The 12,443-nt window shown below is 50.7% G+C and overlaps 1 protein-coding gene across 2 annotated transcripts in view; it reads left to right on the forward strand.

The window, feature by feature from the left end:
* PPL (periplakin) overlaps positions 1–12,443 on the forward strand; it is a 46,374-nt gene that overhangs the window by 7,404 nt on the left and 26,527 nt on the right. The window lies entirely within an intron of this gene.

The raw sequence follows: 12,443 nt of genomic DNA on the forward strand, positions 1-12,443 counted from the left end.
GTAGCTGTCTGAAGATCTGAGCTGCTCTAACATGGGCATTCTGAGCTGGGAGCAGTGCTGGAGTGTGCCAGTTGGCCGCCTGGCCCACCCTTTGGTGGGCAAGGGGTGTGTCAGGTCTAACTTCGCGCCCGGCTGCTCACTGGCTAGCAGCCCCACCTGCTGTCTGCTGACCCTGAAAAGCTGCGTGGCTGCAGGGAAACAGTCCTGTGCAGAATTCCTTGCTGCCCCAGCAGCCTGGGCTCAGATTTCAGACTCATAACTTTTATGGTTTCCACCCTCCATCCTGGGCACAGGGACATTGTGGTTCCAACTGAAAGTTGAGGAAGCATTCAGAGTTTGTGCCAAGAACTGAGAGGGCTGCTCCAGATAAGCAGCTTGACTCTTCCCAAGTATAAAATGGGCAACCAATGCCCCCTTGTTCCTGAGGGGGAAGCTGAGGCCCATGGGCAGGGACAGAAGGCATGGTGAGTAGAGTAGAAAGAACCTGAGTTTGGGAGCCGCAGACCTGCCCTTTAGGCCTGGGTGTGCTGCTTGTCAGCTGTGCCGCTGGCCTCATTCCTGCCCCTCTCTGGGCTTGATGAAGGCAGTCAATTCATGCTGTACAGTCATTCCATACCCCCCAAGAACGGTGTCAACCACATAGTAGGTATTTAGTAAACGGTGGCGGAAGGTCTGTTTTGAGTCTGAATTGTAGGAGTGTAAGACTGTGGAGAGGATTGGCATGTAGTCGGTGCTTAATAAATGGAGACTGGTACTCCTTGACCACTGGTCTTGAACCCAGAATGATGTCCTGACACCTGGGTGAACTGAGATTCCCTGGAGCTCTGTTTAAACCTTGAAAAAATCTTCAAGACTTGCCTTGGTATTACCTGCGGCAGCTTGAACTTCTGCACATGTGGGGTTATGAGAGCCTGAAAGCACATGCCTGACATGGGCCTGGAGGTAGTGTGGCCTTCACTGGGTGGAAACAGATTGGGTCACCAAGAAAGGGAACCACAGTTACTATACCAGCAATCTTCTCAGCTTAGGATATACTTCCCCAGGATTAATAGATGGGTGTATAGGATTTTACTGCCTAATTACCATGGCAGTTTCTAGTAAGGAGAGTATCAGTCAATTGACCAATCAATCTGGTATTTACTGGATGTTTCCTGTGTACTGCTTTCTTACAAGACTTCCTTCCTGTAGAGATCTGGGGATTCTTCCTCAATCTGCTCCCCTTAACACTGTGACACAATGCTGTGTTTTGTTTCCTGGTTCCCAGCCCTGGCTGCACATTAGAATCATCGCGGGAGCTTTTAAAAGTGATGTCCAGGCCGTGTCGCAGACTGATGAAGTCAGAATCTCTGGGGTGGAGCTCGCACTTCAGTCTTCTGTTGGGTAGCCAGGGGCACAAACCACACATTTATACTGATTACTTCCACCCCTCTTGTCCTTGAGGTATGCACACCTTGCTTTCCTTTGCCTTTTCAGTAGCAGCTGCCTGGTCTGTTGTGCTGTATTCTTTTACTCTCAAACTTCCTTCATCTTTCTGTTTCAGGTGTGTGTTTTGTAAAATGGCACAGAACTGCTTTTGTTTTGTTTTGTTTTTTTGTTGTTGTTTTTTGTATTCTCACCCAAGAGTCTTCTATTTTAATAGGAGAGTTTAACTCATTCATGTTTATTGTAATGACTGATGTGTTTGGACCTATCCCTGCCATGTTAGTTTGTATTTCCTATTTATCATGCTTTCTCTTTGTTTCTTTTTGGCCCTTCTCTGCATTTTATTGGATCAAGCTATATTTTCACAATTAAGATAGGATAGAAGACCTGAATGGGACAGAGTGGATGAAAATACCCTGGCCCAGGCAATTATAGTCATCAGGGTGTTTTTTCTAATCATGCCTATTAAGTTATAAAACTTTGAGCTTACATATCTTTTTGGGGATGGGATGGCTTAATTCAAGGCCTTGCATAGATTTAGGGTTCAATAAATAAGTATTGAATTGAGCAGATGTTTGATAGCATGCTAATAATTCCTTTCTCAGGGGCTGGTAATGGAGAAGGGCCTATTTGGAGGTGGAGAGATGACAAGGAGTTGGGAGGGGGTGGTGAAAGTTTATTCAGCAATGACTGATTCCCTGGAATACTGACTGGGGTCACAGTAGTCACCAGTCTGGATGCTTACTAGCCCAGTGGCCCCAGGCAAGTTGCCCCTCCTCCCTAGGCTCAGTCTATACACTGGGAGCAATTGCACTTAGTACCAATCTTGAGGGGTTGTTAGGAGAATCAGAGTGGAAACGTGTGTCAGGCACTGGGGTAGGGTGTGGCCCAGGGAGGTGTTCCTTCTGCGCCAACTCCTTCCTCCCAAAAGGCCTGCTCAGAGAGACAGACTGGGATCCCCTCATGGTGGCATCTTGGGAGAAGTTCTCAGACTCATTTGCCACCACTGTTACTCAACCAGCAGGATTCATTGTATCAAGGAAGACGCCAACGAGATGTAAATCACTAGGCCTTCCCTGAGTGGTGAACACCTTGTTGATTCATCCTAGATCCCCAGTGTCTCCCTGTCATTTTGTGGTTTGGTATTGATGTCCCCCTTGTTCTGAGAAGGTGGCTCTGGAGTCTCTTCAAATCTAGGCACTGCTACTTCCCAGCTGTGTGATGTAGGGTGGGTTTCTCATCCTCTCCAAGCCTCCATCATCTTCATCTGGAAAATGGGGGTGTAGGAATTGCGGCCATGCAATAATACATCTGCTCAATTCAATACCTATTTATTGAGCCCAAGCCTATGCAAGGCTTGGAATTAAGGGCAACAAAGGGCCCCCCAAAAGGTGACTACATTCTTTCTGTCCAAAAGTTTATAGCTTAATGGGCAGGATTTTTTTTTTTAATATTTGTTTATTTTTGAGAGAGTGCACGCACAGAGGAGGTGGGGGAGGACAGAGGATCTGAAGCGGGCTCAGGCTGACAGCACAGAACCTGATGTGGGGCTCAAACCCACAAACTGACATCATGATCTGAACTGAAGTTGGTGGCTTAACCGACTGAGCCACCCAGGTGCCCCAATCAGCCAGGCAGTATTTAAAGAAAACGGGAGCTGAAGGACACCCAGCACCAGAAATAAGCCTTCCACCAGGTCTGGATGTTCCTAGGGAGCTGCTTATGCCCTGGCTGGCCCTAGAGGCAGGCAGGACCCAGGCGAGGATGACCCTGGCCAACAGGCAGCCAGGTAATTTCTCTGGGCTCTGGGATGGGTGAGGCTGGTTCTGGGGAGAGGTGTGCACTCCTATGCATTCCAGACATTCCAAAGCTGATGCCTCCTGCCTACACTTCCCGTACTCCTGTGCACACCCACTGAGACAGAATTAGCCCCAAAAGGGAGGGACAGTAGACGTGATCAAGGGGAACATGGGGGGCTGACTTCGGGCTGGAAGACAAGGTGGTCCTGGCCAAGAAAGGAGGGCAGTTCCCACTAGATGTGACCTGTGCCTACCACATCCCATCTCTACACACAGAAAGAGAAAGTTGGGTTGTGACCAGTGGGGGACAGAGAAGTTATAGGCAGGCAGGGACAGCTGGGGCAGGGGCTTATGGCAGGGCTGTGGCACTTCTTGTCTTTGGGGGTGTGATCTATTCCCAGAGTGGCAGGTCATGAAAGAGGCCAGGACAGGAAAGAGGCCTGCCTGAAGGGAGGGATGGCTAGGAAGCTAGCCAAATGCCCCTGACTCTGACTTGTGGCCTATGGCCAAGGATACTGCAGCTCTGGGGGCCTGGAAGGGGCATTGGGCTATGGTTTATGTGCCCTGGCACTCTACATCCAGGTGCCATGCTCTGCTGGGTACAGCTGGGAGCCCTGGATTGTTTTGAAGTCAGACAGCCAGGAACCTGTAGATAAGGCCTGGCCTTGGGACAGGTGCCTGGGCAGCCTGAGTTGGTCTGGTGGGATAGTGGCAGAGAGCAAAGGGAATGATAATTTACTAAGTGTCCCTAGGTACCAGGCTCTGAGCAGGACCACTAGATGTCCTGAGCTTTATTATGGAAGAACTGACGGGCTTAGAGCCAAGTGGTCCGGAAGGCACAGAATCACCTAAAATTGCACCGTCCTCCTTGGGAACCACTGCCCACATGAAGTGTGCTTAGAACTAGCTAAGATGTGCTGCAGGTTAAGACTACATGCTGGGCTTTGGAAGACATGATATGAAAAAGGCTTGTACAATATCACATTTATAATGTTCTGGGGTGCTTGGGTGGCTCAGTTGGTTAAGCCTCTGACTCTTAATTTCGGCTCAGGTCGTGATCTCACGGTTGTGAGATCAAGCCCCATGTCAGACTCTGCTTGGTGTTTTCTCTCTCTCTCTCTCTCTCCCTCTCTCCCTCTCTCCCTCTCTCCCTCTCTCCCTCTCTCCCTCTCTCCCTCTCTCCCTGCCTCTACCCTGCTCACACGCTCTTTCTCTCTCTCTCTCAAAATAAATGAACATTAAAAAAACATTATGTTCTGTCGACTACTTGTCAAAATAATTTTTTAGATATATTAGGTTAAAGAAAATATTGTGTAAACATTAAGTTCACCTATTTCTTTTGACTTTTTTCATGTGGCTGTGAGAAAAATTTACAAACATGGCTCACAGCCTATTTCTGTTACACAGCAGTTCCCTTGAACGCAAAGGGACATAATACCAAACCCTCTCTTGGGGGCGTTTCCTACCTATTAAATGTGTCTTTCCGTTTGCCACTCTGCTAGTAGATACCATAACCCTGTTTATGGATGAGGAAATTGAAGTGGGCAGAGGAAATGGCACGTTGAGTTTCGCCAGACGCTGGCACAGCTCATGGACGCGTTGCTGGGACCAGCATTGTGTTGAGACCTGTACACATGGCAATGGACAAGACAGACCGAAGCCCAGAAATTCTGAGCCATTCCCATGGTGCTTTACAGGGATTGTCTCCTTGAAGTGTCTCAGCCCTCTGGGGTGGGACCGAGTCTTAGCTCCATTTCACAGAAAACAGGTACAGGGAGGCTAAGGAGCCCACCCAGGTCAGACCAACACCAAAGTCCACGTTTGTTTTCCTGCATCAGGATGACTCAGTTTTCCTCCCTGCAGGCAGGATAGAGAGGAAAATGGGCCCGCTGGTTCAGCGTGACTTGGGCACAGAGGGCTGAAGACGGCAAGGGTAGCTGTCACTGCTAGCTGGAGGGTTGGTCATTCGCAGTGTCCTGGGAGGGCCTGGGACTCTCGTGGAGGGCGGAGACTGGGAAGCAGGCTCGGGAAGGAGATAGAGAGGCTGAGCGGTCCAATGGGCCTGTAGCCAGTAAACCAAGTCTTAGCCAGGATGGTCCCGGAGGAGATCTAGGGACAGAGACCCGTAGAAGGCACAGCCGCTGCAAAAGCCCTGAGGAAGAAAAAGCTGGGCACAGGTTGAGGGCTGAGGGTCCTGTAGGCTGTGGGCAGGAGCGTGAGCTCTGGTCTCAGAGCATTTGGGTGCCCTGGCAAGTTGGAGGCCGGACGGTGGTGAGATCTGGTTGCATTGTTGAAATGCCCTGACGCTGGCTCGGGAGACGGTTGGGCTTGGACAGTGGTCCAGGTGAGCGACAGCAGCCTTGATCAGGTTGAGACGGTGGAGCACAGGGAGGGTGGAGGCACAGGAGATTGGTTCCCAGGAGGAACCAGGGGAGGGGAAGGCGGGCATCTGGGGTTCTGCTTGAACAACCAGGTAGACAGGCCCATCTTGCCGCTTGTGTGGTTTCCCTCCTGCAGACAGGGGAAAGTCTTGAGAACAACAGAAACCCTGTGGTGGAAACACCCACAGCCTTCAAATCCCACATCTGATTCTAAGCCCAATCCCAAGATAGTTCGGCCCCACCAGGCCTGGGACCCACACCCTCCCAGCAGCCTCACTACCCGTATATGCACACCAGCCTCTCCCTGCATGGACTGGGGGACACATGTCCAAATGTTGAAGTTACCTGAGAAGCTCCCGTGCCTGGGCGAGGCGACATCCTCAAGGAGGAGCCAGAGCATGTCTTGGCTTGTACGAGGATCAGCGTGAATGGCACGGTAGCTTTCTTTAGCTTCCCGGTGCCAGCGGGTTCTGACTTTGGGACTGGGCTGCTGGCTTTTATCAGCTCCTTAAAAGGAGCCCAGGTCTCTGGACAGTGACCCCAAGTGGAATCAGAGAGCCCGGGCTGTCCCATGCAGCAGCATTTTCTCATTTAACCCCTGGCCCAGCTCGGTGGCATGCGTTTTGTGATGACCCCCACTGACAGATGGGGAAACTGAGGCTCAGAGAGGCTGAGTAATTCACAATGTAGTAAGGACTGAGACAGGATTCAAATCCAGACCAGCTGCCTTCTTTCTGGGTGCTTTAATCATTAGGCCATACTGCCCCTTGAGCTGTGGAAAAGGGTGAGGGACACCTGCACAGAATTAAAGTGGGAAGAGGGGGCCTAGCGGTGGGGGAGGGGGGTGGGGGGTGGATGAGTGTCTCCTGAGATGCCTGTGTTCTCTTTTCCTGCCCATGTACTCCATCTACGGTGTCTAGATGACCTGGGTGCCACCTCTGTCCCCATTTCTCTGGACAGCACCCCTGCTAGCCAGCTGACCAGCTCCCCACATTGCTGCTGACCTACTGGGCTGTGAGTGGCCACCTGTAAAGCAGGTTGGACTGTGGTTATTGAGTTTCTAACTCCTGGTGAGAGAATGGAGTACCTGATGCCATTTAAGGCTCTCACACTCTCTCCCTGCAGTTCTAATGCTCTGAGTACATCCTGGACACAAAGAGGTACCTGTTCCAGGCTGGCGCCTGCGGCTCAGACCCGAAAAGCCCTTGTTTGTCCCTCAACGTGTCCTCAAACCTGGCCCAGGGCTCTGAGGACATGCCAGGTAGCCCCCTGACCAGCCCGCCCCCCATTTTTCCTTCCTTGTGCCAGGAGTCTCATTCGCAGGAGAGGCCATATAAATGGGGCACCTTGGACAGGACCCTCGCCCTCCTGGGCCCTTGCCAGACTCTGGCTTCCTCAGCCCAGGTGAAGAAAATGAGGGCCCATTCTCTGGAGAAATGGGCCCCAATCTGCCAGTGACCCCCACCTGCTTGTGCAGCCCTCACAGTGGCACCTGGGCTGGGCTGAGGGGGCTGTTGTGGAGACAGCTGTATCCTGAGTCCCACCAGCCTTTACCAGGTGGGGTCTTGGGCCACGGCACCCCACCTCCTCTCTGCCTATCCATAGGGGATTGTCCCGGATGCCATTCCCATCACCAAGAAGCATCCGCTCCTGTAGGGGTTTGCCGGAAAACCCAGAAATCTAGAAGGAAACTTTTCTTTAAAAACTAAACTATAGGGGCGCCTGGGTGGCGCAGTCGGTTAAGCATCCGACTTCAGCCAGGTCACGATCTCGCGGTCCGGGAGTTCGAGCCCCGCATCGGGCTCTGGGCTGATGGCTCAGAGCCTGGAGCCTCTTTCCGATTCTGTGTCTCCCTCTCTCTCTGCCCCTCCCCCGTTCATGCTCTGTCTCTCTCTGTCCCAAAAATAAATAAACGTTGAAAAAAAAAATTAAAAAAAACAAAAACAAAAAAAAAACAAAAAAAAAAAACCAATAAACTATAGACTAGGGGTGCCTGGGTGGCTCAGTCGGGTGAGGCCCATGGGTTTGGGCCCCATGTCAGGCTCTGTGCTGATGGTGCAGAGCCTGCTTGGGATTCTCTCTCTCCTTCTCTCTCTGCCCCTCCCCTGCTCACACTACACTGTCTCTCTCTCAAAAATGAATAAATAAACAACAACAACAAAAAAAGCTAAACTATAGACTCATTTCTGACTCCCCAGTTTTCCCCTAATGTCCTTTTTCTGTTCCAGGACCTCACATTGCATTTAGCAAAATCACATCTCCTTGACTCCTCTGGGCTAACACTTCCTCACTCTTGTCTTTTGTTACCTTGATGCTTTTGAAGAGGGCTGGTCAGGTGTTTTGTAGACCGTCCCGCAGTCTGGGCTTGTCTGCCAGCTCCCAGCCATGAGGTGGAGGTCATATATTGGAAAGGGTTCCTTGGAAGCAATCTTGTGTCCTCCTTGGTACCCAGTGTCGGGAGTTCTACCCTGTCGACATGGCTTCTGTCCTTGCCACTGTGAACTTACTGATTTTTCAGAAGGAACCTGTTTTACAGAACCAAGTGCCACTGGCAGCAGGAGTCTGTGTGCACAGCTCAGGGAGCAGTGTGAGGGCTCAGGTGCATTGTGAATGGCACCTCCACCGTGGGGAGTACAAGTGCAATGAACACGTGTTGTGTGAATGAATGGTCATCCTCACCATTCGTGAGGTCCCTACGATGTGCTGGATAATTTGAGTTCCTTCACTGAACGAGTACTGTTTAAATGTCTCCTAGGTACCAGATACTGATTAGGCATTAGGGAAACCAGGGACACCCCACTCGTGCACCTAAATGGTCTCTGATCTGCTTTGGGGACTCCACAGGCTGCCCTGAACCTCTAGCTCGGTCCATGAACCCCACAATGGTCTTTGAAACTCGATTCAGGTCTTTCTAGAAATGTTCCTGACCCTCCCCCACCCACCTCACTCAGCTAGGGAGGATGGGCTATTCCCATTTTACAGGTGGTGAAACAGAGGTTCGGGAACATCAAGCAGTTTCTCCAAGGTTATACCAGTGGTTGGCACAGTCAGGATTTGAACCCTATCTGGCTCCAGATACCGGCCACCTCCTCTATGAGTTTGGGTAGGGGCCTTTGCTTCCGAGGGCCATGGTTTGCTCATCTGTGTAATGAGCAGGTGGGGCTGGATGGCTTCCCAGACACCTTCTAGTGCCAAAGGCCACTGCCCTGAGAACCTGTGTCCATGTTAAACTTCTGAGTAAGTAGAAGGAGGCTGGGTGTGTCCCTCTCTAAGCCTGTCACTCAGACCTGCCTCCCTTTTCCGGGGTGGGGGCACCTCAGCTTTCCTGGCTCAGCCGGTGATTGTCATCTCTGTGGGTGCAACAGGACTGGACGGGGGTGGTGGGGAAGGGCTGTATCTTGGTCTCCATCAGTCAGGCTGATGCCCCATCTGGCTGCCCCGGTGGGGCTTATTAGTGAGATGAAAAGCTGGACCTGCCAGGCCAGTTCCCAGCCCTTTGGGGATCTGTGCCCCCTCCCTGCAAGTTCCTGACCTGCCCACATTCCTGCACTCCTGGCAGGAGGCTTTGAGCTCTCAGAAGAACAGTGCCCTGGGCTCTCCTGGCCAAAATGCAGGATCTTATGGGGCTCTCATTCAGGATCCAAACCCACAAGGCAAAAGTGCTAGGACTGTGTTGCAGAGGCCTGGATTAGAGAACCCCAGCTCTCCTTGTTTTCTGGCAATCAGACTGTGGCCAAGTTATTGGATCACTTTGTGCCTCAGTTTCCCCATCTGTAAAGTTGGAGAACATTGCTACTGCAGGCTCTGGTAGGATTAAAGAAACTAATCTATATGTGACTTGCTTAGCACCGGTGGGCAAGTGGTGGACTCTGCGTGTTTACTAGTATCTTCCAGACAGCTGAGCATAGGCTGGAACTGGTCTAGCTTTCATGGAAAACAGGATAAAAGGCAGGAAGGTTCAGAGGTTGGCAGAAGAAGAAACACGTCCCTATCACTTAAAAATGGCACTTGACAATATTTTTGTTTTCAGCTTTATTTGTTTATTTATTTATTTATTTACTTATTTATTTTTCAATGTTTATTTTTGAGAGCATGCAAGAGTGGGGGAGGGGCAGAGAGAGAAGAAGGGAGGGACAGAGAGAAAGGGGGACAGAGGATCCAAAGCAGGCTCTGTGCTGACAGCAGAGAGCCCAATGCGGGGCTCAAACTCATGAGCCGTGTGATCATGACCTGAGCCAAAGTTGGACCCTTAACCAGCTAAGCCACCCAGTGCCCTGGTATCAGCTTTATTGAGAGATAACCCACATACTGTACCATTTACTCGTTTAAGGTGTACAATTAAGTGGTTTTTAATTACACAGCTATCACCACAACCAGCTTTAGAATATTTTCATCACCCCAAAAAGATACCCCATAACCCTTCAGAGCTTATTTGACGGCCCTCCTGCCCCCCCCCTCGCCCCCACTCCGCCTGGGCAGCCACTAATATGCTTTCTGCTTCTATGGATTGGCCTATTCTAGATACTTCATATAGATGGAGTCATACTGTATGTGACATTTTGTGTCTATCTCCTATCAGTGTGATGCTTTTGCAGTTCATCCACGCTCTAGCAGGTGTCAGTTTGTGCCTCCTTTTTATGCTGAGTCCTATTCCATTGTATGAATCTTCCACATTTTGTGTATCCATTCATCGGTTGATGAACATTTGTGTTGTTTCCATTTGGGGGCTCTTGTAAATAGTGCTATTATGAACTTTTGTGTTTGATTCAAGTTTTCATGTGGACCTATGTTTTAATTTCTTTTGGGTAGATACTTAGGAATGGAATTGCTGGGTCATGTGGCAACTTTATGTTTAACTTTTGTTTTTGTTTTTGTTTTTTAAATTTTTTTAACGATTATTTATTTTTTGAGAGACAGAGCATGAGCGGGGGAGGGGAAGATAAAGAGAGGGAGACAGAGAATCGGAAGTAGGCTCCAGGCTCCAAGCAGTCAGCACAGAGCCTGACACGGGGATCGAACTCACAAACCGTGAGATCATGATCTCATCCAAAGTCGGATGCTCAACTGACTGAGCCACCCAGGCGCCCATAGGTTTAACTTTTTGAGGGAGCAACTTCCAGAATTTCCAAAGCAGCCCCACCATTTTACAGTTCCCACCAGCTGTGAGCAAGGATTCTGATTTCTCTGTATCCTTGTCACCAAATCGTTATGGTCTTTTTGATTATTGCCTTTTTAGTGGGTGAGAAGTGATATCCCATTGTGGCCTAGGGCACTTGGCATTGTAAGTTCATCTGTTACATGCCTAGGATGTGCTGGCAGTCCTGTAGGATTGTCACATGGGGTCATTAAAGGCATCGACTTGGGGGCCTGCCTGGGTTGGAATTCTGGCTCTAACACTTAATTACTGTGTGACTTTAGGAAAGTTACTGAAACTCGTTGGTCCTCAGATTCCACATCTGCAAAGTGGGGATAATAAGATGATTACCCACTGGGCCAACACCTACCTCCCAGAGTTGTCATGAAAGTTAAGTAAGAAATGAGTGGAGAGCCTGGCGTGTGGAAAGTAAATCTGAGCTCGTAGTATTTTGGGGACAGCAGTTGTTGCTGGAGGTTGGCTTGTGACTTTTTTCCCAGTGCCCCTGTGAGGAACTGTGAGCCCAGTGTTTGACGAAGTGGCCTGTGGAGCAAGACTGCCTGAGAAGAGAGTCCGGGAGCCTCATTCACAAGCTGTGTAACGCTGGGCAAGCACCTTGACATCTCTGAACCTTGGTTTCCTATAACCTATCCATAAAGTGACACACAAACCTTCCCAGGGGCTTGGGGTGAGGGTGTTGTCGAGGCGGTGCCTGTGAACATGCCTGATGTCTGGTGAAGCATGTGCATCGTCAAATTACCGTGATGCCTTGGTGGTCATTTCCTGTTAACAGATGGGTAAACTGAGGCACCTCGAGGGAAAGGTGCTTGCCTGAGATGGTCCAAGCAGAAAATGCCCTATCTGGACTTGGAACTCATGCCTGTCTGGCCAGAAGCTCCCACTGAACCCTCCTTTCTTCTCTGCCAGGAACACCAGGTTCCCGGGACTGGCTTTTCGACCCCCTCCTTTGTCCCCTTGTGGTGCTGGGCTTTGGCTGGGTCCAGGCAGGGCCCAAGGCAGGGTCCAGGAGGCGCTTTCCTCACACTGCCCAGTCACTGAAGGGCCTGGTTTGGGAGCCGCATGTCCTGAGGTGGGGCTGGGCCAGGCCAAAGGTTCCCACCTACTCCACATTGCACCTTCCCCATGCTGGCTCGAGCAGTCATGGGTTAAATCTTTGGGTTCAGATTCACTCCATCTGAGTGCAGCAGGCCAGGCTGAGGATCAGTGGTTCTATGTGGGGAGGGGCCTGGAAATGCTCATGTTCCCCACGTGGTCTGACAAGCCAGGCCGTGGGGGTTCTGGGCTCAGCCCATGACCTGGCAGCCCTTCCTTACTGGGATCCTCTACACACACTCCTTTCTTCTCAGCCTTCCTTGCCTTCTCTGCTGAATACCACCTTCCTGTGCTGCGGGACTGCTCAGAGCCTTTACTGGCTCATGGACTTCTAGAGGTGCCAGGTTTTCCTAACTGCCTTGACTGACAAAGCCTTTGTTCTAGGAGTGATTTACAGGACTGGAGTTTCTGGGACCCTACTTTAGGAAAGGCTGCCTCCTTGATTGACTTAGCAGAGGGTGCAGCCTGGGTCTTGTTTCTTTCCCCTGGTTCCTGTGTGTCCAGGCCTGGCACAGAGCAGGCTCTCAGGCAGGGTTTGAGGCATGGATGGACAGGCTCACAGGTTCTGTTTGCTGTGCCAGTCTCTGACCCCCT

The sequence above is a fragment of the Prionailurus viverrinus genome, chromosome E3 (genome assembly GCF_022837055.1).
Source record: "Prionailurus viverrinus isolate Anna chromosome E3, UM_Priviv_1.0, whole genome shotgun sequence".
Taxonomy (NCBI): Eukaryota; Metazoa; Chordata; class Mammalia; order Carnivora; family Felidae; genus Prionailurus; species Prionailurus viverrinus.